This window comes from Panthera tigris, chromosome F2 (assembly GCF_018350195.1).
Source record: "Panthera tigris isolate Pti1 chromosome F2, P.tigris_Pti1_mat1.1, whole genome shotgun sequence".
In the NCBI taxonomy this organism is placed as follows: domain Eukaryota; kingdom Metazoa; phylum Chordata; class Mammalia; order Carnivora; family Felidae; genus Panthera; species Panthera tigris.
In genome coordinates, this window is record NC_056676.1 from 19,410,855 (window position 1) to 19,434,652 (window position 23,798).

General features: G+C 36.1%; 2 long non-coding RNA genes across 3 annotated transcripts; one reads left to right on the top strand and one right to left on the bottom strand.

The window, feature by feature from the left end:
• Positions 1-7,291: 7,291 nt before the first annotated feature.
• Positions 7,292-7,909, bottom strand: LOC122234930. The gene is made up of 2 exons (XR_006212927.1): positions 7,747-7,909; positions 7,292-7,635 (listed from the first exon to the last, which is right to left on the bottom strand). It is a non-coding gene; the product is annotated as an uncharacterized LOC122234930 (long non-coding RNA).
• Positions 7,910-8,574: 665 nt separating this feature from the next.
• Positions 8,575-21,345, top strand: LOC122234932. 2 transcript variants are annotated; one of them, XR_006212929.1, is made up of 3 exons: positions 8,575-8,721; positions 10,696-10,844; positions 21,242-21,345. It is a non-coding gene; the product is annotated as an uncharacterized LOC122234932 (long non-coding RNA). The 2 variants fall into 2 exon arrangements; XR_006212928.1 differs by having other exon boundaries at positions 8,706-8,860.
• The last annotated feature ends 2,453 nt before the right edge of the window (positions 21,346-23,798 follow it).

Genomic DNA, 23,798 nt, shown 5'->3' on the forward strand with positions numbered 1-23,798 from the left:
GAGTCTGAGAAACCTTGAGAGTAGAAGAACTGTCCTTAGATACACTCAGGGACAGGATAGAAATATCGACAAGCTTTTATGGGCTTCTTATTTTATGTTCCCTGAGAAGTTTTTTTTTTTTTTTTTTAATTCCAATCTTATTGGTGCTGCAGTAGGTTGAAATGGATTTTCTCACCATCTTTTTTTGGGGTAGGAAGGGAGATCAGTGTCCCCAGGGACTGGCTGGCCTATTTACAGAAACTCTCAAGAAGGTCCTGTGCTGGGTCCAATCCAGGCCTGTGGGAATGGGGTTGGCGGTGGGGGGGGGGGGGGGGGGGGGGGGGGGTGGGCAGCCTAGAGGCTGTCCTGCCTCAGCTTGCCTCCTCATGGCTGATGTTCTGGCAAAAAGTGCAATCCTTGTGCCCTCTTCCCTCTCCCACTAAGATCCAGCATATAAACTTTTGAGGCTCAGAGACAAGGCCAACTTTGTCAGTACTTAAGTATTTAATCTAATCTTTTATCGAAACTCTATTTTTCTTTTGCAGTCTTTCTTTCTGTCTGGTTTCCTTTTCATGTGTTGTATTATTGTGATGACTTGCCTCCGCACCCTCTTTTTTTTAACCATAAAAATATTGATAAGAATGGGGGTGTTTGAAAGGAAATAACTAAGATAACTGAGGGTGTGGACTTATTTGTGTGGGAAAACTAAGCCAGGAAGGAGTCTTGTCACTTAATACTCTCAAAGCCCCTCAGCTCTGGAGGAGGGGTGGGGAGAGATATTTTAAAAAGCAATTTTATTTTTGTAGTTGTTTTTGAGGATTTGTAGATTTTTATACAGAGATCAAATATCTGTGATTTTCAAAATGCTATAACTTACATTTGCAATCCTTTTGTTTCTTTGTTAGTTCTTTTTCTAAGACATGAGCTTTTCTGATACATGGAAGAAATGGACACTTATGCCTACCAGTGAGTTTATGATAATGAGCATCTGTGTGGACTGTGGCCAGGAATGACGGACACACACAGGTTTGAAGACCTCCTAGCCCACAGTTTTAGTCTGTGGGCCAACTGGACTGCAGCCCCTTGCTTCTGGAGTGAATAGGGAAAACATGGCACTAGACCCAGATCCCACTGGCCTATTCAAGAGATAATCAAAATGACTTTGCCACATAAGACTCACAGCTGACAGAATGTCTAAATACAATTTCATTTAATTACCACAAAGATTATGTCATGCAGACTCTCATATGTCACATTGACTTTCATCTGAAAATAGAAGACTGAAACCTCAGGAGATATGTGCCTTAGCAGACTGTATAAGTATGTAGCAAAACTGAAACTAAACTCAAGTCTTCTAAATCCATATTCAGCTTTTAACTCCAAAGGAAAAAGAAAATGTGAATTTACTCTTATTAGAAATTCAGGCTGCTGAAGCTGATTGTATAGTATGTGCACTGCAGAAAGGTTCTCAATTGAGGAGCCAAGTCCAGCTGAAATTGTACTCCATCCTCTCCTGTCTACACCTCGCACCTTATATTGGCACAGAGGACTGCATCTATCAGAGAAAAAGGTAACTATTTCTTCTCCAAATGTGTCCTCTGATCTCCCAGCCATGTGCTCAGAATCATCGTTTTCCCAAAAGAGTTGTATTTATTTCTCATCAAAGGGGCTCCACATAGACTAGAATAAGCCCTGGTTAGAATTCTATTAAAACGTCTCTCCTGAGTGGAAATTTTGAGGGCAGGTATGGCAGCTGCCAATTTCAGTCAATGATGTGGTCATTCTACAGATTGTACTTAATGGAAGAAATTCAATACATTTGTGTGTGTGTGTGTGTGTGTGTGTGTGTTTAAGTGAAAGAAAATCTCTTAAGGCTGATGCTGTATCTAGATAAGGGTTCCCAGATAATGGCTATCCCACCACCCCATTTTGTGCTTCTCTTTTCTTGAGTCTACGGGGTTGCTTGGATCTTTGAATTTTCCCGCTGGTTAATACTTAACTTTCTATTCCCTTCTTGGTAATCCAAGATCTATATTGCCCTATGTACCAGGATCTACTTCCCAAATTACTAATTACATAACAAATCCATGTAAGATGTTATCATTCCCACAGTTGAATCATTTTGGATAATGCCAATTTTGAAGTACCAATTTTTGAAAGTTAGGACTTACCTAAGAAAATGAATCTCTGATGTGGGAAATATAGGTATTGTTATATGTAGGTATATATAGTAGGCAGACTTCTAAAATAGCACCCAGTGATCCCTGCCTCTGGTATTCTCACCATCGTGTAATCTGCCCTTGAGTATGGATTGGGCCTACTGAGTTAATTTATAAAAGATTGTGGCTTTTTCCCTCTGACTAAGCTTGGGTGCTTACCCTGATGGAAAGGACCACTTAGCAACAGTCAGTGAAGAACTGAAACCCTCAGTTAAACATCCTACAAAGAACTGAATCCAACCAACACCTCATGAGTGAACTTGGAAGCTGATCTTTCCCCCATCCACCCTTGAGATCAACTACAGACCTGTCTTACGCCCAGGCTGCAGCCTTGTGAGGGACCTTAGAGCAAAGGACTCGGCTAAGCCATGCCTGGATTCCTGACCTAACACATTGTGAGATAATAGATACATGTTGCTGCTAAATTTCAGAGTAATTTGTTATGCAACAATAGATAACTGATCCAGTTGAGTGCTTAGGGAATATTTTGATAAATGGAGTTTTTCTGACATCCTATCATTTAGAAAGAAACTACCTGGATGGGGGCAGGTAGCCAAATTCTTCATTCATATAGGAAATTTCAGATAGCTCTCCTGAGGTATATTTGAAATTGGAATTTAAACTATGGCAGATTCCCAGTGATTTTTATCAAGATTAGTTGAAACAAGACTGTTACTTTAGAATTCCAAGAGTTCAGATTATGCCTCAGAGAAGGAAGATAAAATGTGTAGAGAGAACAAAGAATTAATCATGTGTTAGTGGAAAAATTACTTAACATTTTAGAAGCTTCAGTTCTCCTATGTTACAAAAGGGAGCAATTGGACTAGAAGATCTCTAAGGCTCTTCTGAGTTTAAATTCTGTGGATGAATCTTAACTGCTTCTAGAGTTACTGCCCCCAACCTCCTCAAAAAAAGAAGAAAGAAAGACAGAAAGGAAGGAAGGAAGGAAGGAAGGAAGGAAGGAAGAAAGAAAGAAAAAAGGAAGAAAGGAAGAAAGAAAGAGGGAGGCAGGGAGGAAGGAAAGAAGGAAGCTTTACACCAAAGATCTAATTTTTCTGTGTAGTATTCCCCTATGGATCATTTATTACCCTTGGAAATTGAGGCTTCCCTGGAATAACCAAATACAAAAATCCATGAATTGGATAAATGAGATATTAGATGGCCAAAACAAGATCACTCTAGAGAAGGGGTTACTTCTAACAAGACCTGGAAAAAATTACATACACGTAGGAGAAAATCTTTGTGCCCTTTGAGAGAGCCAAAAATGCTGAGACAGCATGAATGCTTAAAGAAGGAGTATGTAAGAAGCATGAATCATAAAACCAACACAAAATTGATAAATTAGACTATTAAAATAAAAAAATTGATCTTTGAAATACATTACTCATAAGTGAAAAAGCAAGCTACAGAATGGGAGATAATATTCACAATATACATTCTGAAAAAGGACTGATAACAGAATATAGAAAGAACTCTTACAATTCAGTCATAATGAGACTAACAACCCAATAAAAAGATCAGCAAAAGATCTTAATACTTCTCAAAAATAGATACATTAATATAAGCACATGAAAAATGCTCAATATGTAGTCATTGGGGAAACACATATAATACCCACATGAAATGTCACTTCACACTCATTGGAATGTCCAAAATGAAAAGACTAAGAATATACCAAGTGATAATGAAGATTGGGAGCAGATGAAATCACACATTGATAGTGGGAATATAACATTATATGGCCACTTTGGGAATCTTTGGCAGATTTTCAAAAAGAAAAACATCTATTCACCCCATGAACCAGCAATCTCACTTACAGGTAGTTAACCAAGAAAAATAAACATGTCAACACAAATCTTTATTTCCAAAAGTCAAAAGCTAGACATGACTCATAAGTTCATCAGCAAGTGAATGAATAAACAAAAGCACTATATCCACACAATAGAATACTACTCAGCCATAAAAAAAAGAAAAGAAAAAAAGTATGGACATATACAAAATTAGGCGAACCTAAAACTTTAAGTTGAATGAAAGAAGACAGGCACAGAAATATACACATTGCACGGTTCCATTAACATGAAAAACTGAAAATATAAACCAAAGTGACAAAAAAACAAATCAGTGGTTGCCCACATCCAGAGGCTGCAAAAGGGATGGCTGGTCAAGGGACATGAGAAAACTTTTTGGATAATGGATATAAATATTTTGTATTTTGATAGTAGTATATGTATGTGCCAAAGCTCTTTGAATTATACATTTTATTAAAAAGTTTTAAAGTTGGCTTTTATTTATTATTTTTAAATTTTATTTTAGAGAGAGAGAGAGAGCATGAGCTGGGGAGAGCCAGAGGGAGGAGAAAGAGAATCTTTTTTCTTTAATGTTTTTTTAAGTTTATTCATTTTTGAGAGAGAGAGACAGAGCATGAGCAGGGGAGGGGTAGAGAGAGAGAGAGGGAGACACAGAATCTGAACCAGGCTCCAGGCTCTGAGCTGCCAGCACAGAGCCTGATGGGGGGCTCACACTTACGAACCGCAAGATCATGACGTGAGCCAAGGTCGGACGCTTAACCAAGTGAGCCACCCAGGCGCCCCAAGGAAAAAAGAGAATCTTAAGCAGGCTCCACATTCAGCATGGAGCTTACATTGGAACCCAGATGTGGGGCTGAATCCTATGACCCTAGGATCATGACTTGAGCTGCAATCAAGAGTTGGATGGTTAACCAACTGAGCCAATCAGGTGCCCCCCGAATTATACATTTTAATTGGATGTCATTTATTGCATGTGATTATACTTCAATGAAGTTTATTTAAAAATGACCTAGGGGGTGCCTGCATGGCTCAGTTGGTTAAGCATCCAACTTCAGCTCAGGTCATGACCTCATGGCTCATGGGTTTGAGCCCTGAGCCAGGCTCTGTGCTGACAGCTCAGAGCCTGGAGCTTGTTTCATATTCCACGTCTCCTTCTCTCTCTGCCCCTCTCCTGCTCACACACACGCACACTCTCTCTCTCTAAAATATAAATAAACATTACATTTTTTTTAATGATCTAAAAGTAGGACAAGAGGGGAAAACAATCATAAGATGCAAGGTCGGTGATTGAGTGGGATTTCAGATGAAAAAGGCCTTGTTCAACAGGCAGTAAGATTGAAATGGATTTGTTTTTGAGTTTTCAAAAGTGCTACTCAACTTCCAGATTTAAGACAGGTTTTTCCTTACTTCTCAAATGTCTTTATGTGAAGCTAAATTCTATAGGTCAGGGTTACTTATTCTACCCTTTTTTTTTTTTTTTAACTGATTTACTTTCTACATGAGAGCCTACTCCTGAGGGGCTTCAGACTGTTCTAGATCTGTAAATGGTTGTAGTCTCGGGTTTACTATATCTGACATTAACAGTGAGAGACATAATAAAGCCACCAGGAAAGACAGGTAATTTTCCAAGTACTTACATTTTTCTGTTTGAGACAAGAAGACAAATTGCCAGTATATCATAAAGGGGAGAGTAAGAGAAAAAAGATATTAATATCATCTCAGAGAAGAAGTTTTTTGAAACTTATCTGGAGGAATGGATCAATAAGTATATAACATTCACCAGGCAGGGTGTTTGGCACTGAATCTGGAGATGATCCAGATATAGATCGTGAGCTAACAGAAGCCTTGTTGGCATCGTCGTCACATGAGGAAACATCAATTTCCCTTTCAAGAATTCAATTCAGGGTGCTTGGGTGGCTCAGTCGGTTAAGTGCTAGACTTCAGCTCAGGTCATGATCTTGAGGTTTGTGGGTTCGAGCCCCACGTCAGGCTCTGTGCTAGCAGCTCAGAGCCTGGTGCCTGCTTCAGATTCTGTGTCTCCCTCTCTCTCTACCCCTCCCCTGCTTGTGCTCTGTCTCTGTCTCTCTCTCTCTCAAAAAATAGATAAACATTAAAAAAAAAAAAAGAATTCAATTCATACCAAGCATCACAACAATTGAACATTTTGAAAAGAATCAACCCTTAACCCTTAGTGTGGGGTGGGACAGGGGGAAGGAGTCTGTGCGTATTTTAGTACCAGTTTCTGTCTCATCATTTCACTGCCCTTCTCCCATCTAACATGTCTGGCCTCTTGGACAAATCTGCCTGATTTAAAACCTGATTCTATGTGAATGGTATTTAGACAGGAACCGCCCATTTCAAAGTAACGGCTTTTGTATAAATAGAGCAATAAGGACAGGTAATATTTTATCACTGCTTCTAGTTCACACTCAGTTCATAAAACTACTTGCTGAGAGAGCCAGCTTCTTAAGTCATTCAGATTCAATAGGGCTACTCACTGGGCGATCTTGAAAGAGTAGGCTTGAATTAATTAGGCAATGGAAAACCTTGCTGGGAATAATGGGGTGCCTATGTGCATTTGGATAGCTTTGATAGGCAGCCCCTTACCAGAGAACAGGAGCTCCAATGTAAGCCAAGAGGTGCAGGTCCTGGCCATACAAAGCAAGCATGAGCCTTGCTTTTCTACCCTGCAACTTTGTAACTTTTAATCAGTCCGTGGTTTAATGAGCTCTATGTTTTTAGCACTCAGTAAGAGGTTGATGCAGATTACAAAAAAAATTATTATAAGATATGGTTCTATTAATGATCTTATGATTGCAATGATATGCAAGAAATACAAGCATTTTAAACTATAAACATAAATATAAGGGCATTCGTGGGTGCCCAGTGAGTATTAAGACTGTTAAAATGTTTCTGAGAGCTGAGTGAAAGTTGCCAACATTTAGCTCTTCTTCCTAGGCTAGGAAGACAGGGACCAAACTCTACTAGAGGCTTGGAGGCCACTAGAAGGTATTTTGTTCACCCTCTTTCCTTTAGGCAAAACAGGTCTCCCAGACCTATAACATATTTGTCTCCAAGTTGTAAGTGTTCCCTGGTTGGTTATAAAAAGTGCTGCCAAAACTGATTGCACCTCCAACTAAAGAAAGTAAATTATAGAATACTTTGCACAAATAGACATAGTGTGAAGCTGATCTCTTATGAAAGAAAATACTTAATGGGAAATTTGTGGATTTGTTAGAACTGTTCATGACATTTGTAAATAATTTTGACTCATGACACATGACATTTGAAAGTTTCAGGACATTTATGATAATATTCTCTTCAATATTCTTGCCATTCTGTTATCCCCTGTTGTATCTCAGAAAAATCTAGATTTTGAAAATGTGAGCCGTATTTTTTTCTTCAGAAACCACAGGATCGCTCGTGGCCTTTTATGTAAGGATTCTCTGGAAGGTGGAGCTCACACTGTTTTCTCTCTCTTCCTCCCTTTCTGAGCCCAGGTAGCCATACTTAAAAGAAAGGATCCCCTCAGCTGACCTTTCCAGGGCCTTTAAAAGCCACCCACTATGCTTCTCCATGCCTCTTTGATCCTTCCCGATGTGCAGTGAATTTTCATATCAGAATGTTTCCTGGAAAATAAAATTTTTATTACCCTATTGTCTTTTAAAAACTATCCCTTTGAAGTCCATGCCATTGGGCTATACTCCCTCTCCCCTTTTCCCATGTCTGAGGACATTTACCTCCACTCCAACACTTTGGTCACCTTGTGTGACTCATTCTCCACATGGATGACTCATGCAGGACCCTAGATCTTTGTCCCCTTCACTTCACCACTTTAGCCGAACACTCCCAGTCACATCTGGATCTGTAACTCCTCCACAGCAAAACCTTCCGTAGAGCTTCTTGGCTTACCTGCCCTGTGACTATTTCTATGAGGATATTGAGATCTTCATCTGATGGGGTGCTTGGGTGGTTCAGTCGGCCAAGCATCTGGCTTTGGCTCAGATCATGATCTCACTTGGGCTCAGGTCATGATCTCATGGTTTGTGAGTTTGAGCCCCACGTTGGGCTCTGTGCCATCAGTACAGAGCCTGCTTGGGATCCTCTGTCCCCTCCTCTCTCTCTGCCCCTTCCCCACTCATGCACACATGCTCTTTCTCTCTCTCTCAAATAAATAAACATTTAAAAAAGTATTTATTTATTTGAGAGAGAGAAAGAGAGGGAGGGGCAGAGAGAGAGGGAGACACAGAATCTGAAACAAGTTCCAGGCTCTGAACTGTCAGCACAGAGCCCCACACAGAGCTTGAACTCACGAACCCGTGAGAGCATAACCTGAGCAGAAGTCGGATGCTCAACCAACCGAGCCTCCCAGGCACCACCCAAAATAAACATTTTTTCAACAATAAATACAAAGTCCTCATTTCTTCCAAATCCTTTAGCCTTCTCGTTTCTCCACTTCTGTCTTTCTCCAGAAAAGAACTCATAGTTCATCATTTCAGCAAACTTTCTTCAATACAGCATTCCCCCCTTATCTGTGGTTTCTGGTACCTGTGGTCAACCATGGTCTGAAAGCTGATGAGCCTCTTTCCAACACTTTGTCATGTCAGTAGCAGCCTAACGCCGCATCATAATGCCTAGGTCATTCACCTCACTTCACCTCTTCACGTAGGCATGTTGTCACCTCACATCATCACAGGAACAGTGAAGATAGTACAGTAAGATATTTTGGGAGAGACAGAGACCAAATTCATGTCACTTTTATTATAGTGTATTGTTATAATTGTTCTATTTTATTATTAGCTATTGTTTTAATCTCTTCTTACTGTGCATTATTTATGTTAAATTTTATCAGAGGTATGTATGTATAGCAAAAACATAGTGTATATGTATATATATACACACACTATATACACTATGTATATACTATATATAGTACTATATACACTATATACATATAATATATATATATATACTACACTATAGTATATATATAGTGTATATAGTGTGTGTGTGTATATATATATGTATATAGTGTATATATATAGTGTATATAGTGTGTGTGTGTGTATATATATATAGGGTTTAGTACTACCTGTGGTTTCAGATATCCACTAGGGGTCTTAGAATGGATCCCCCACAGATAAAGGGAGGTACTATACTCCAATCTCCTTGGTTTTCAGGCTTTTAGTCACTTATGTTTCATTTAAGTTTGGAATTTTGTGGGTATAACTTTGTAATTTCAGTCTTCTGTACATGAAGAAAATATCGGGCTGGTAGGCTTTTGATGTACATTTGTCAACACTATTTTTCTTGACAGCAAAGAGAAATTCTAATGAGTCTGTCTCCAATATTTTCTGTTAAATGACCTTCTAACTCAGGTGGTTTTACCCTTCTATGCCGGGGAACGCTTTGGCCAGCTGGTGAAACCTACAAGTGTCTTCTCAGAAAAAGTTGCTAAATTCCCCATATAAAATACCTAGGACTACAGAATAAAACAAATTACACTGAAATGCAATTATCAGAACCATAAAAAGCACATTTGCGATATGGTAATCTATGGGCTTTTGATTAACATATTAAGTAACAAGAGGTAATGTGAGGTCAAATAATTCTTAAGTGTATTTCAAAAGATCTGCAACAGTGTATTAATAACAACAATGATGGCAATAATAATAATAACAGCAACGACAACAACAGACCATTGCTAACAGTATGATGGTTTGTTGCCTCCATGAATTTGAGTTCATAAAACTTCCTGATCCTCTACATGGACTTCCAGTGTCCCCAAGTTACAAATGCTGAGCACCTGGGTTAAGTGCCACTGTAGTAACTGGGGCTAAATTTGACCCTTCGAATCTGTAGCAGATCGAAATGACCAAAATGTAGAAATTGACAGAGAAGCAGCACAGGTCTGCAAAATCAGCCAGCCAACAATCATATGGTGCTGTGTCCAATGGATCAATTTGAGAACTTAATCTACATTTTCCCCCCAGACAGAAAACATATGGTAAGGGAACGGTGAAAGGGGCTAGCTAGCTGCTGCTGACACGTTCCATAAGGAATTCAGAGATCAGAACTGGAAGACAAAAACGTTGGTAGCCCAGATACATCTTATGCTCAGAAAATACTCATTTGGAGCTAATACGCTCTGTGTTCTGGATGCTGACCACACTACTGGGAGCTTAATTACAGCTTGACAAATGTTCACTGAATGTCAGAAACCTAATAATAAACTTATCAATAAGGCAAATTAAGATGAAAAGTAGTGAACAAATAGCCTTATGAGAAAAAGAATAAAATCTGACATCATTTGATGCAATCTAGCCATCTCATTATTCAAGAGCTTGAGAAGAATAGGAGTGGGAAGAAGTGAGATGTCCGGTAGACTACAAAACTTCCTACCATCATAATCACAGGAATTTTTAAAGATCTCTAACGATAGTTGTGTTTTCAACATCCAAGAATCAAGCTGGAAAAGCATGTGCTTGCGTATAGAATTTGTCTTAAAAGGACTATTTCAAAGTTGTGTTAAAAACTGGTTATGCTATTTCAAATAGCTGGAGACTATCCAGAGAACCTTTTAGCTAATCTCTTAGCTCATGAAAAGATTTTTGAAGTAAACCCACCTTAAGATACTTTCAGCTGATTGGCAACAGGTAAAGTACTTCTATATTTACTTCTATCTCAAGGAAAAAAGAAGACTATTTCAAAGTCAGATATTTATTTCCATTGAAATCTGAAGGTGACTTACAATTGCCTGGTTCCAAAATGATCTGCTACATGAAAGTGCTTCTGATATTTTATCTTCTGAAAGGAGATACCCACGCTGCCGTCATTCGTAAGTGCCTCAAAGACAGAGAGCATAAACACATTTAATTTCTGCATTAAAGATACTGCTTGAATGGGAATAAAATGGGATCACTTATAAACAGCCATTTCCCTTTTGGTAACAAGGTATCCAAAACCATTCCCCAGTCTTCAAATCCAAAATATTTCCTGTGTAATACTTGTCTTTGGTCAAAAATAAAATCAGTCAGTCAATAAAAGAAAGTTGTCCATTACTTATCATATCATACCTGCCTCTATTCACTTATTAAATAACTTTTTTCAGTTGGGATGAGCACTGGGTGTTATATGTAAGTGATGAATAATTAATTCTATTCCTGAAATCATTATTATACTGTATGTCGACTAACTTGGATTTAAGTAAAAAAAATAAAATTAAATGCGTAAAATAAAATAAAAAAGAACTTTTTTCTTATAAACCCTAATAGAAAAAATAGCCAGAGTTATAGCCATTTCTCTTGCCTATTTTCTTAACAAATCAAGAAAATTAGAGAAACTTTACTTTTACTAGCATAAACCATATCAAGAAAAAATCAGTGCAAACAAGAGAGAAAGCAGTGGAGTAATATTTCTTTTATAAAACGTTACCTACATTAGTTACCAGTCAAATGACATGTTCAACAATAGGAAAAAAAATTAACAAATTTGTAGATGTAGTGTAAGTTGTCATTCTTTTCTCAAAGTAATAGTTTTAGAATTTAATAAGAGTTCTATGCTTACTAATAGCCTCTGTGAAGGAAGGCATCATTTAGCCTAGCTAGGCTGATGTGAATTCACAACTTAAAAATTCAAACAGCTTACTTTACTGATTGTCTTTAGGGTTAATGTGTTTTCATTAGAAAGCCTCCAAGATAGAGAGCAAGGTGACTTATACACAACACATAAATATCTTCTGCTGTAGTGTTAGAGGCATTTGTTGTGGAACATTCTGAAGGATTCAGAGCAGCATTGCACATGACCCCTCAGTTCTAGTCTCTAGGATTTTCTCATGTTCCGCAATAAATTTCTTAAAAATATAGTTTATTGTCAAATTGGCTAACACACAGTGTATACAGTGTGCTCTTGGTGTTGGGGGTAGATTCCTGTGGTTCATCGCTTACCTACAACACCCAGTGCTCATCCCAAAAAGTGCCCTCCTCAATGCCTATCACCCATTTTCCCCTCCCCCATCATCAACCCTCAGTTTATTCTCTGTATTTACGAGTCTTTTATGGTTTGCCCCCCTCCCTCTCTGTTTGTAACTATTTTTCCCCTTCCCTTCCCCCATGGTCTTCTGTTAAGTTTCTCAAGATCCACATATGAGTGAAAACATATATTTGTCCTTCTCTGCCTGACTTATTTCACTCAGCATAATACCTTCCAGTTCCATCCACATTGCTGCAAATAGCATGATTTCATTCTTTCTCATTGCCAAGTAGTATTCCATTGTATATATGAACCATGTCTTCTTTATCCATTCATCAGTTGATGGACATTTAGGCTCTTTCCATAATTTGGCTTGCAATACGATTTTGAGCATTAGAATAGATTTAGCGATATTGAATGGCTTGCCTTGCTTTCTGAAAGTGTGTGAAGCATTACAAAGAAAAAGATACGTATGGACTATGAGTACAAATGAAGATCTATGTGTAGCATTTCCAATTATTGTAATTTCTGTAAATAGTGTTAAAAAATGTTTCCTAGAATACAAAGAGGGGAAATATCGTAAGATTTCAGTTTGTGATCTGTCTACAAATACTATAAATTTTAACTGTTAGTGGCAACAGTGTATGTCTGTTTTACTTACACTATTTGTTTTTCTTTGAAAACATAGTGTGTGTAAAAGTATTTGGGTTGGGCTTGGCAGAGTGGAAAAACATAAATGAAACTAGAAAAAGAGCTTCCAGTGATGAATGTTACAGTGTATAAATTAAATTCCTAATGACATAACTTGGAGAGTTTTTTTGTCTTTCAACAAGCTTGCATGATGTAAGCTTTATTCCTGTGGAAACTTAGCACATTCGGTAGTTTGCTCATTTGATTTTACCTTCCAATAACTGAGAAAAGATGAGCACTTGGATGTGGGTTTCTATTATATAAATGTCTAGGTAAAGTTAGCTAATGGCAGCTGCTGATGAAACCTGGCTGTGTACAAGGAGATGTTGTTCTTTCATAGAAATATACCCTCATTTGGAGTTCTTGATAGCAATTTCTCCCACTTTTATTGTGCACATAACTATGCCTCTTAGTTTTTTCCACAAAGATATTCAGCTCTTCTAATTTTCTCTTTTTGGATCCTGTTCTGAATAGTAGTTCTCTGGGCATCAAGGATAAATGCAGTAATTCAGGCTCCAGTTTTTCTTGAAGGACAATGGCATTCTCCATAATATATTTAATAGACAATCATGTTCTCATGTCTAAAATAAATCTAAATCATCAAAGGATAAAATGGCCTACTGAATGATTTTACTCATAATTCTTTCATATGATTTCTTAAGGACTTAGAAGTATCAGGTTTTAACTACTCTGTAACTTAAAAAAAAATCTGTGAAAATTCTTCTAGTTCTTCAAACTCCAGGCTGAGACATTTTATAAGAACTTTGTAAATGTCTATGAACTATGTTATCCAGGCCAGTTTTGTTTTATTTGGAGAAAATGATTTATCCAAATCCTATATTCACTAGCACAAAATACAAACACTCTCCTTATTGTTGTCAAACACTTCACAGAGCCCCATTCCATTGATTTGTTGAGCTCAGTCAATAGCAGATTCTATGTTCAAAGTTTGATCACTCATAGACCTTATGATTCCTACTTTTTGTGGTGTGGTCTCAAATTGTCCTATAACTCAGGCAAATTATTTGGCAACTATGTCAGGAAAGAGGGCTAAACATTTTAGATGTTCCAGCTGGATAGTATCACCACTACTAGAAGAAATAAATGCAGTATGTATCCACTGATAGGTCAGTGAATAACTTTTGCTTCACTTACATAGCCTGATATAGCATGCACATATTTATTGATACACACACTTTGCTATTCAAAAATTACTTGAAGCACTTTATATTAAACTTGGAAATATAATAAGCTTTAATTCATATATAAAGAACAATGCTTAATTAATTTTATCTTCTTTCCACTAATAGAAAAAATTACCTAAAGAAAACTATCGCACTACGTATAAAATTTAATTGTAAACTTTTTGCAAGCTAAAACAAAACAGAAAATTCACAATGTTGCATGAAGTTCATTGCATCAAAAAAGTAAGAATGAGTTTAATTAATGTCTCTGTCAATGCCACTATGGACTCACTGTTTAAGTACACTGTAGGTAGAAAAGCTTAATATATATGAAAATATGTCCATAAATTAAATAGGCTTCCTTACCTTATTTTTTTTCAAAATAATTTTAAAAGTTCATTCTATGAAACAATTTCAAAGGATATTATTCCAAGAAGCACACACCTTGTTGGGATGGAGTTTCCACTTTCAGATACTACATGTATCTACTCAGAATGATCTTACAATTTACCACTGAAAACTTTCAAAAGTATCAGAGATCATAGATAATTTAAATGACTGGTTGTTTTTGCAAATAACATGCTTGGAATAGTTTTTTTTTTCATGGTGTCACTAGAATGCTTCACTTATTCTGATGTCATTTCAAAAATAGCATATATTTCTATAATAAAATATTATTCATATTTGCATATATATAATGTATAAAAATATATGTATATATGTGTATTTTTCATAATACTATCTGACGTTTTGTCATTTAAAATAGGGCATACTTCAAAAATATGTAAGGCTGACTATAAACTTGGAAAAATGATAATTTCAACAAAAATTAAAGTAAATATAATAATAGTTGCACTTTAAAAATAAGGGCTTATGATATTCCACTTACACATACTTATTGATTCAACCTTCACAAAAATGCTATGAAATCTTACTATATTTTAATTTTTATTTTGTATTCTGATTTTTTTTCTAAATAAAAAAAAAAAAACTGGAAGCTCAGAATGACCAGGTAACTTATTCAAGGTCACGTAACCAGTGGATCTAGAATTTGAATCCAAGTCTGTCTGATCCTAAGTCTCATGTCCTTCCCACTATGCTTTACTGTCTCACCATACTTTCAATGAAGTGCCTGGAAAATAATGCAACACTTTCACACTGACTACTTGACCTGCATTGCAAATTTGCCTGACATTAATACAGTTTTCCTACTTGTTAATGCATTTGGTTTGAATTTATAAGCTGACTACCTGACTCTAACTCCTCAACTTTTCTTATGGGAAAACAACAACAACAACAAAAACTAATGGTGGTTCATGTGCGCTATACCTGCTGGATAAGAGATGCTGTAACCAGGGAAGTAGTGCCTTAGAATGTTGCCCCCAAGCCAATGGGGCAGATAGGCAAGTAAGGAAGAACATAGGCAACCTCATACACAATAGAGTCTCTCTAGACACTCCATTCTACTGAGCAGGCTAAAAACACACCCTCTTTGAAGCTAGGGCAGGTATTTTTGTGATGTCATAGACGAGGTATATGGAACACTTCTTCTCAGAAAGCCTTCTTCTATAACTACTTTTGGGCTAGATGGAATACCAACATCCAACGTGGTCTTGCCTAATTCTTATTCTTTGATATCTACTCTCTGATCAAGCAATATATTCTGCTACATTTCTTTCTTGATATTTAAATATCTTAATCTTATGTGAGCTTCCTAAATTTCAGCCTACATCACCTATGGGGGGCTTAAGTGGGCAGGACAGCATTAGTGCCTAAATTATTCTGCATCTGTTGCTTCATTTGGAATCCCAGTAGGTGATTTATAGACCCCTTAGTTGTTCATGTACTCCAAACCCCATAGTCACGAGTGATCAAAATGGCACCCAAAGTCAACTCAGCAATGAAATTAAACCCCATAGTCTTTATTGAGTTGTAATAAAATATCACATAATAATCTGTATCCCATTTTATTATAGTGATTTGTCAAACTACAAACAATACCTGAATTAATATATTAGAAATAAAAAGTGTGATATTTATTTAACACAGAACTTTGTTAATAGTTACTAATACTTCCTTCTATTAGGCTATTGCACATTATAATAAAATAATTGATTATGTAGTCATCCTTTTAGTCTTGGCATTTCTAAATATTTTCCATTTTCACCAGATATCATGTCCAAGTCTACTTTTATCAGCCATGGATTCTAGGCAAGATCCCAATTATCTCTTAACGATCTTTCTTATATAAAATATAAAAAGTTAATTTGACAGCTAACTTGAAGAGGATTATCTGCAGTCCCAAGTAGATTTGGAATATAAAAATCTCGTTAAATGTTTCTGTTTCTAGTTACTCTATATTATATATCAATGCAGTTTAATAGAACAGTCACTTTTTCTTTGTGGAATACAGACTTTGTTCTTTGTGAGTATTAGGTCTGAAGTGTTGGAAACATAAACCAGCATTCTCACTGCGCTGCTTTTGCTCAATTGTGACATTATTCTAAGATTTGCCAAAGAAAAATGTGTAGTAATCATAGGAAAATTGAGGATGCTTGTCTGGTTCCCAGCTATCTAGGGTAAATCTCAGGATGTCTGTGAGACTGCATCTGTATCAAAACTTTTTTTTTTTTTTTGGCTGGACAGTCCTTAACTTCCACTCAGACCGTTCCTAATAAGAAGGAGGGACCCAATTATCTTGTACGTCCATACAGCTATATTTAGGATTTGTCCCTGCTTCAGAGGGATCTGTCGAACCTGTAAGATTGTTTTGAAGGATTCTAAGTTCATTTTAAGAATTTGGATATCACTTGAACGGTAACATAGCTCAAACTTCCACCCACCTTGGTAACCCTGTAATGACAGGAATGCCACCCTCTTCTCGTTATCGCCAACACATCACAAAGTTTTCCATTTTTATGCACTCAGTATACTATGTGTTGTACAAAGGAGGAAGGTTGCTTTGAATGGAGAAGGAATCTAGTCAGTCTGCTCAATCTTTTGTTCAAAAACATCTCTTACATACATTCTATAGGATAGGCTCTAGGCTAGACACAGGACATACAATGCTGGATAAAACAAATATGATAATGTCCTTCATGTTGCTTTTCCAAAGGACCCTGAAGAGTTCTACTTAAAATCGAGAGTCTCCCTTTGATTTCCCAGGCTAGCCAGAAACAGTTATCCTTACTCTCAGTGGGGTCTGGGTTCCCCTCTGCCCATTGCTCAGACTGAAATATAACCCAGATGTTGTTTGGTGTTGTAAATTTTGAAGGGGAAATAAAGCTTCGCAGAGAATCCGGGAACATTTGTGCTGTACTATAGAATGTTCTGGAAGCTATTGTGGCAAAATAAGACCTCTGTAAGATTCTGTTTGTAAGTTGCATCATCCTAGCTCCAGTACCAAGGGCAGGGCATGACCAGTTTAGCATGCTTTCAAGTAAGGGTTCATAGAACCAATTTTTCAGACACTCTAGCTCTGGCCAATGTCTCCTTTGTGCTTCTTATTTGGCTCTAACCTATTGACTTCAGAATATCCTGATATCAAGCTTCATGCATCTTCATTCTCTGGACAATTATTTATGACCCTCAATTCAACTGCTCCATCTGGTTTGTGGACTAAAAATAAGAAAAAAAGGACATCAGGAATTCATTAAGATCTTTTTTTTTTTTTTTTTTTTTGCAACTGGAAATACTGTAAATGCTGTGGGCATTTTATCTGTTTGAAAAGTGTCAAGATTTGGTTAAGTGAGTTCATTTGTATTCTCCAGCCTTCCTTTGCTCTCTGTAACTGCTGCTTTACTATGAGCACCCATAATTTGACCAAACACTGCCAATTTCCCGACACTACTTTAATATAAGTAAATGTTCAGCTTAGCCTACATGAAAAATACAAAATCACAGGAGTAAATAAGTTCCAAAGATACATTTTTAAATCTTCCAAAATGAGGTTGTAAATATAAAAACATAAGCAACAACAACACAGACTAAGGTAAGTATTTTTATGTAGTAATTTTAAATTACCAGAAGCAAAAACCTAAACTTGATCTTAAAATTGAGAATTAAATAATAAAGATGGGTAGGTACTAAAATTCTTAAGGAAAATTGTTTTTAAAATGTGAACAATAAAGACAAAAAGAAAGAAAATAGGTGTAACAAGGAGCAGCATTGATGAAATCCAACTAACATCCATAGTGATTTGATAAGCCCTATATGATCACAATTAGCCATTGTTAACAGCCTGAGAAAAATGAAAAGAGCCTGAATAAAGACATTGGTTTTCTTCCTGAAGTGATCACCTGCTGATTACATCATTGTAAAAAAAATGAGTAAAACAAAATCAGTTTTGAGTGAATATGTTGAGGGTAGGGGGGAGAACAAGTCATAAAGGCTAATTGAGAGTATGAATCAATGCTTAGGGAAGAAAATCTCCCCAAATTCCCTGAAATTTTATTAATATCCAAGCCCAGATCAAGGCCTTTTTTAATGCAATAAGAAGTACATTTCAAATAGATTAGTTTATCTATTTCTCTACCTCAATTTAATTTACAATTGGAAATTATAAGCATTTCATTAATCAGTTAACAAGGCATATTTATAAGGCATATTAGTTCATAAGTTACAAGAGCAAACTGACTTATTTTAAAGGCAACCCTGGTGTTTTAGCAAGGAAAGACTAATGCTGTTTGTTCCAGGGGTCAATCTTGTTTTTGGTTTTGGTTTTGGGTTTTTTTTTTATGTTTTATTTATTTTTGAGAGCAAGAGAGACAGAACATGAGCAGGGAGGGGCAGAGAGAGAGAGAGAGAGAGAACTCGATGCAGGCTCCAGGGTCCGAACTGTCAGTGCAGAGCCTGACGCTGGGCTTGAACTCACAAACTGCAAGATCATGACCTGAGCTGAAGTCAGGCGCTTAACTGACTGACCCACCCAGGCACCCCTATTTTTTTATTTTTAAAAAAATAAATCTTCTTGGGATTTTATGGGATACTGTGTTTTACGATGGCCACAGGTGAAACACAATGAAGGTAATACCTCTTTGAAACAATACTGTAAGGAAACAATGAAGAATATGGGTATAAAAGTAATAAATTGAGAACCAAAATCTTATTTGTGTTCCTGTTGATAGAAAAGCCACAGGTCCCATGTTGATATTATTTGTCATTTAAGAATATGCAAATGGATCATATGAAAATGATCCTTGCTATGAGAACTTGCTAATAAGGGCAAGAACTCTGTGGCAATGACCTCTGTCATGGGGGGCAGACTACCTGGGCTCTTGATGTCTAAAGTTTCTTGACTTTTCTGGCTTGTACCTTTCCCTTTTCCAAAACTTATTTTCCGGTTCACTACTTCTTAATACATTGTCATGTTTTCCAATGATGGAGAAATGGGATTAAATAAAGTTGGTAGATAAGAAAGAAAAAAGTGGCATCCAAAGAGAAAAAAAATGGTATGAACAGTGATAAAATGGTAATTTGAGAACTGTCTGTAAGTAGGCACTGAATATCAATTTACTATGTTTCTGTGTCTGTTCTATCTTTTACAAATGCTTTGGAAAAATTCTAATTAAAAGTATGTAGAAATAGAGAAGCCAGAAATAAGCCCTTAGATTTATTGATTTTTTTTTTTGGCAAGGGTGCAAAGACAATCCAATGGCAAAAGAATAGTTTTTTTCAAGAAATAGTGCTAAGACAATTGAATACTCATATGCAAAAAAAAAAAAAAAAAGAAAAGGAAAAATCATTTAGATGCATACCTCACACCATATACAAATATTAATTCCAAATGTATTATAAATCTAAATATAAGAACTAAAATATAAAACTAAAAATGAGAAAATATGGTAACCTTAGATTTGCCAAAGATGTCTCAGTTATGTCCCCCAAAGCAAATTTCATAAAACAGAAAAATGGATAAATTAGATTGCATCTAAATGAAAAACTTCATCTTTCAAAAGACATGATTAGGAAAATGAAAAGATAAGACATACACTTGGCTAAGATATTTGTAAGTCATATGTCTGATAAAGGACTATACGCAGAGGAACTTTTACAATTCAATAAGAAGATAATTAAAAATTGATCAAAATATGTTAATGTCTATTAGTATATTCTTAGTCCAAAGAATATATAGGAAAGACTAATAATAACCATCTGAGAAAATGCTTAATATCATTAGTCACTAGGGAAATGCAAATTAAAACTAAGATGCCACTTTTTACACTCAGTAGAGTGGCTATAATCCTTAACATTGAAAATACCAACTGTTGGTGATAATGTAAAGAATCTAGGAACATCTAGGAACATAGAATCTAGAATACATTCCTTCTAGTGGGAATACAAAATGGTATAACTACTTTGGAAAACACTTTGGCAATTTCTGAAAAGTTAAACATGTACGTACCATATGACTCAGCAATTCCTGTTCTAGTTATCTACCTGAGTTATGTATATGGATTTTCCTAGCAGCATTATTTGCAGTAACCCCAATCTGAAACCAATCTTGATGTTTATCAACTAGTGAATGAATGTATAAAGTGTGATATATTCATACAATGGAATTTTATTTACTAGTAAAGAGGAATGGACGACTTTTACACACAGCAACATGGATGAACCTCAAAAACATGCTAAGTGAAAGAAGCCAGACACAAAGTAAAACACAGTGTATGTTTTTGTTTATATGAAATTTCTAGAAAAGGTAGATTCATGGAGACATAAAGGAGGTCAGCAGTTGCCTGAAGCTGGTAATAGGAGCAAGATTGATAGCAAATGGGAGTGAAAGAAACTTTTGGGTGGTGGAAATGTTCTAAAATTGTATTATGGGGGTGGCTGCACATTTGTATAAGTTTAATAAGAATCTTCAACTTTTATACTTACAATTGGTGAATTTTATGTTGCATAAATTATACCTTAATAAAGATACTACAATTTTTAAAGGTATGTGAAAGGCAAATCTCCACTAACATACCTATTTTTTCATACTGTTAAGAATAAGCAAACCATTGAGCCTACAAGGAATATAATGTTATAAAGAAAAAGTGAGTGATTTACTTCTACCTGTAAAAGTTATTTCAAAGTTTAAGGTTGTCATTGTTTCCTCAGTAGACTATTTTCACAGAAACTAAGTCCAAGGAACATTGTCCTTACCTTGGGTTTTCTGTAAATACACACCGTAAATCCAGGGACTTAATAAGATGAATGAGGTTTTTCCCCTCTTATTGGGTACCAAGGACTACTTGGCATCTGTCAATGTTACTGAAGTGCTACATGCAAATTACCTGCACATCAATTGCTGAAGAATCTTGAATAAAGACTAGAGAAGACCAAGGATTATAAATAAAGTCTTAATAAAGCTTAAGCAGAGAAAGAATTTTTTTTTCCTCCTCAGATTTACATTCTTTTTGACTCATTACGACAGAGGAGCTATCAAGGAAGATGTGAAGAAGGGAAGGAAATGAGAGATGGGGGCTATACTTTGGATAATGTTCAACAATAAAGAATGCAACTTATTTTAATATCCATTACTGATTCCTCGACATGTTGCTTTACTTAGTTGTCTTAATTCAGTAAAACAAACTATATCCATTTTCAAATATCAGGCTATTGTTTTGTCATACCCATCATTAAATGATCCTTTCACTATCTTTTATTTGGTTTTAACTAGCCAAGGTCCATTGAAATTCAGTTCAACTCTGTGTTAGTGGAGATTGCAAGACAGTGTTTATGGGAGAGAAGACAGGGTGTGTTATTCTATGTTTAATGTAGATCCTGCTCCAGTTAAGAAAAAAACTGTATTAGTACGAAGAAATTTGCCAGCCTGGAATCCACTAAAAAAGAAAGAAAGAAAGAAAGAAAGAAAGAAAGAAAGAAAGAGAAAGAAGAAAGGAAGAAAAGAAAAGAAAAGAGAAAGAGAACTTTTTATGACAGTGTTTCAGTTTTGACATATAACCTGATGGGAGTTATAGGAATAATAGAAAAAGTAAGGGAGAATCATTTATAGAGTCTATGGCTAAAGTTTCAGAGTAGGGAATGTTCACATTTGAAGGCTATGTCCTAAATTAGCAGCGGTATTTGGAGGCTTTGGAAAATATGGACTTTGTCACAGGTTCAATCCCTAGACTGGAAGAAACTAGGATATTGCCTCCATAGGAATGTACATAACTGGGGGATGAAAGCTTAGAAGTACAATCCTGTGGGTTTTTTTTAATATGACCAGCCTTAGTATTTCTATAATTGTGTTTAAAATTGACACAAGATTTTGTTTGTAAAGTTATTCTTTATTTCTCTAGAGACTATTGGGGAAGTGATGATTGCCTTGATCTAAGTCATTTTCCTTTTGATTATATTTTCAATGAAAATTTATGGTGGAATATGAACTTACTGTTGAAGCTGTCATCACAATTACATTATTATCATGTGGTTAGAAATGTATGTCTGATATAAACTTATTAAGTAATTAAATCTATTAACTGTTAATAATGACTTCACTATTTAAATTCCATATTGCTTTTTAGATTCCTAAAATGAGTTTCCTACATCCTAGTATCTCATGTAGTTAAAGAGCAGAGTATGGACAAAAGAGTTTCCAAGTTGTCAAAGACATCTCTATACCTCTCCTCATTTTTTTACTAAATCAAATTAATTGGCTTTTACTCTCCTAACATATGAGGAATTATATTTTTTTATTCTTTTTTTTACATTTATTTATTTTTGAGAGACAGAGACAGAGCACAAGTGGGGGAGGGGCAGAGAGAGAAGGAGACACAGAATCTGAAGCAGGCTCCAGGCTCTGAGCTGTCAGCACAGAGCCCGCCGCGGGGCTCCAACAAGCGAACTTCAAGATCATGACCTGAGCCAAAGTCAGACACTTAACTGACTGAGCCACCCAGGCGCCCCCATATGAGGAATTATATTAAACATAAAACTTGAGAGAAGTTTTGTCTGGTATTCATAATTTAAACTCTTTAATCTGTTTTAGATTTTTCTATTGCATTCTTCTACCTGGTTCTTATAAATCAGCCTGCAAAAGAACATATTCCTTATTAACTTGTACATTAACAAATCCAAAGTTACAAACTACAGGTAGGCTAGCCCATGTTGTACAGAAGCAATTTTAAATAGAGTTAAGAAAACATTTTCATTCCATGCCAGAACTGTTCCCAAACATTCATTAGTAGATTGAAATGTGCCTTCTAGACCCTATGTGACTGATCAGGGTTCATGATGTCTGAAGAAAAACAAGAAAACTCACGGAAGCATAAACACCATTTTGAGAAAATACTGTTCCTTTTATTTTCAAAAGCATCTACTGTGCATTGTAGAGGATTTTGTGACTCATTAAGTGAAGATGCAATAATTAGGATCAAAGTATATATTTTGTATTGAGATTAATTACATTTTGAAAACTGGCTTATGGACAATAAACATTTTCTTACATGAAACACAGAAAGGATCTGAAAGGTCCAAAACTGAATTTTACTCCACAGCAGTTGGGAAATCATTCAGTAAAAGGGAAATGGTAAGGTAATGCAGGATATCATAAAGGTTTTCTGGCTCCATATAAACTTTCTCTTTGGTCTCAAAAACATTAACCAACGCAGAGCTGACTGCGGCTGAGCTGGGTGTTCTTCCTCAATGCTTTATTACCTTCTTGAAGCTGACAGCAAAATGCTTCGGCAGTTGATTCAACATTAGACTCTAACGGTCTTAAGTCTAAGGGAAGCTGGTAACTGCTTTGCAAATATTAAAGATGGAAATGGCATTTTCAAAATCTAGATTTTGTTCTTTCTGGTTTTTATGTGTTTTGCCCAGAGGTAGATTTTTTAAGAAATATGAAAGTTGTATTTTGTAATTTTGCCAGGAATGTATTCATGAACGTAAATAGAAAGAGACGGGATGATAGGTCTGTGTTTGTATTTTAGGAGAGTATAAAATGAAAGTATGTG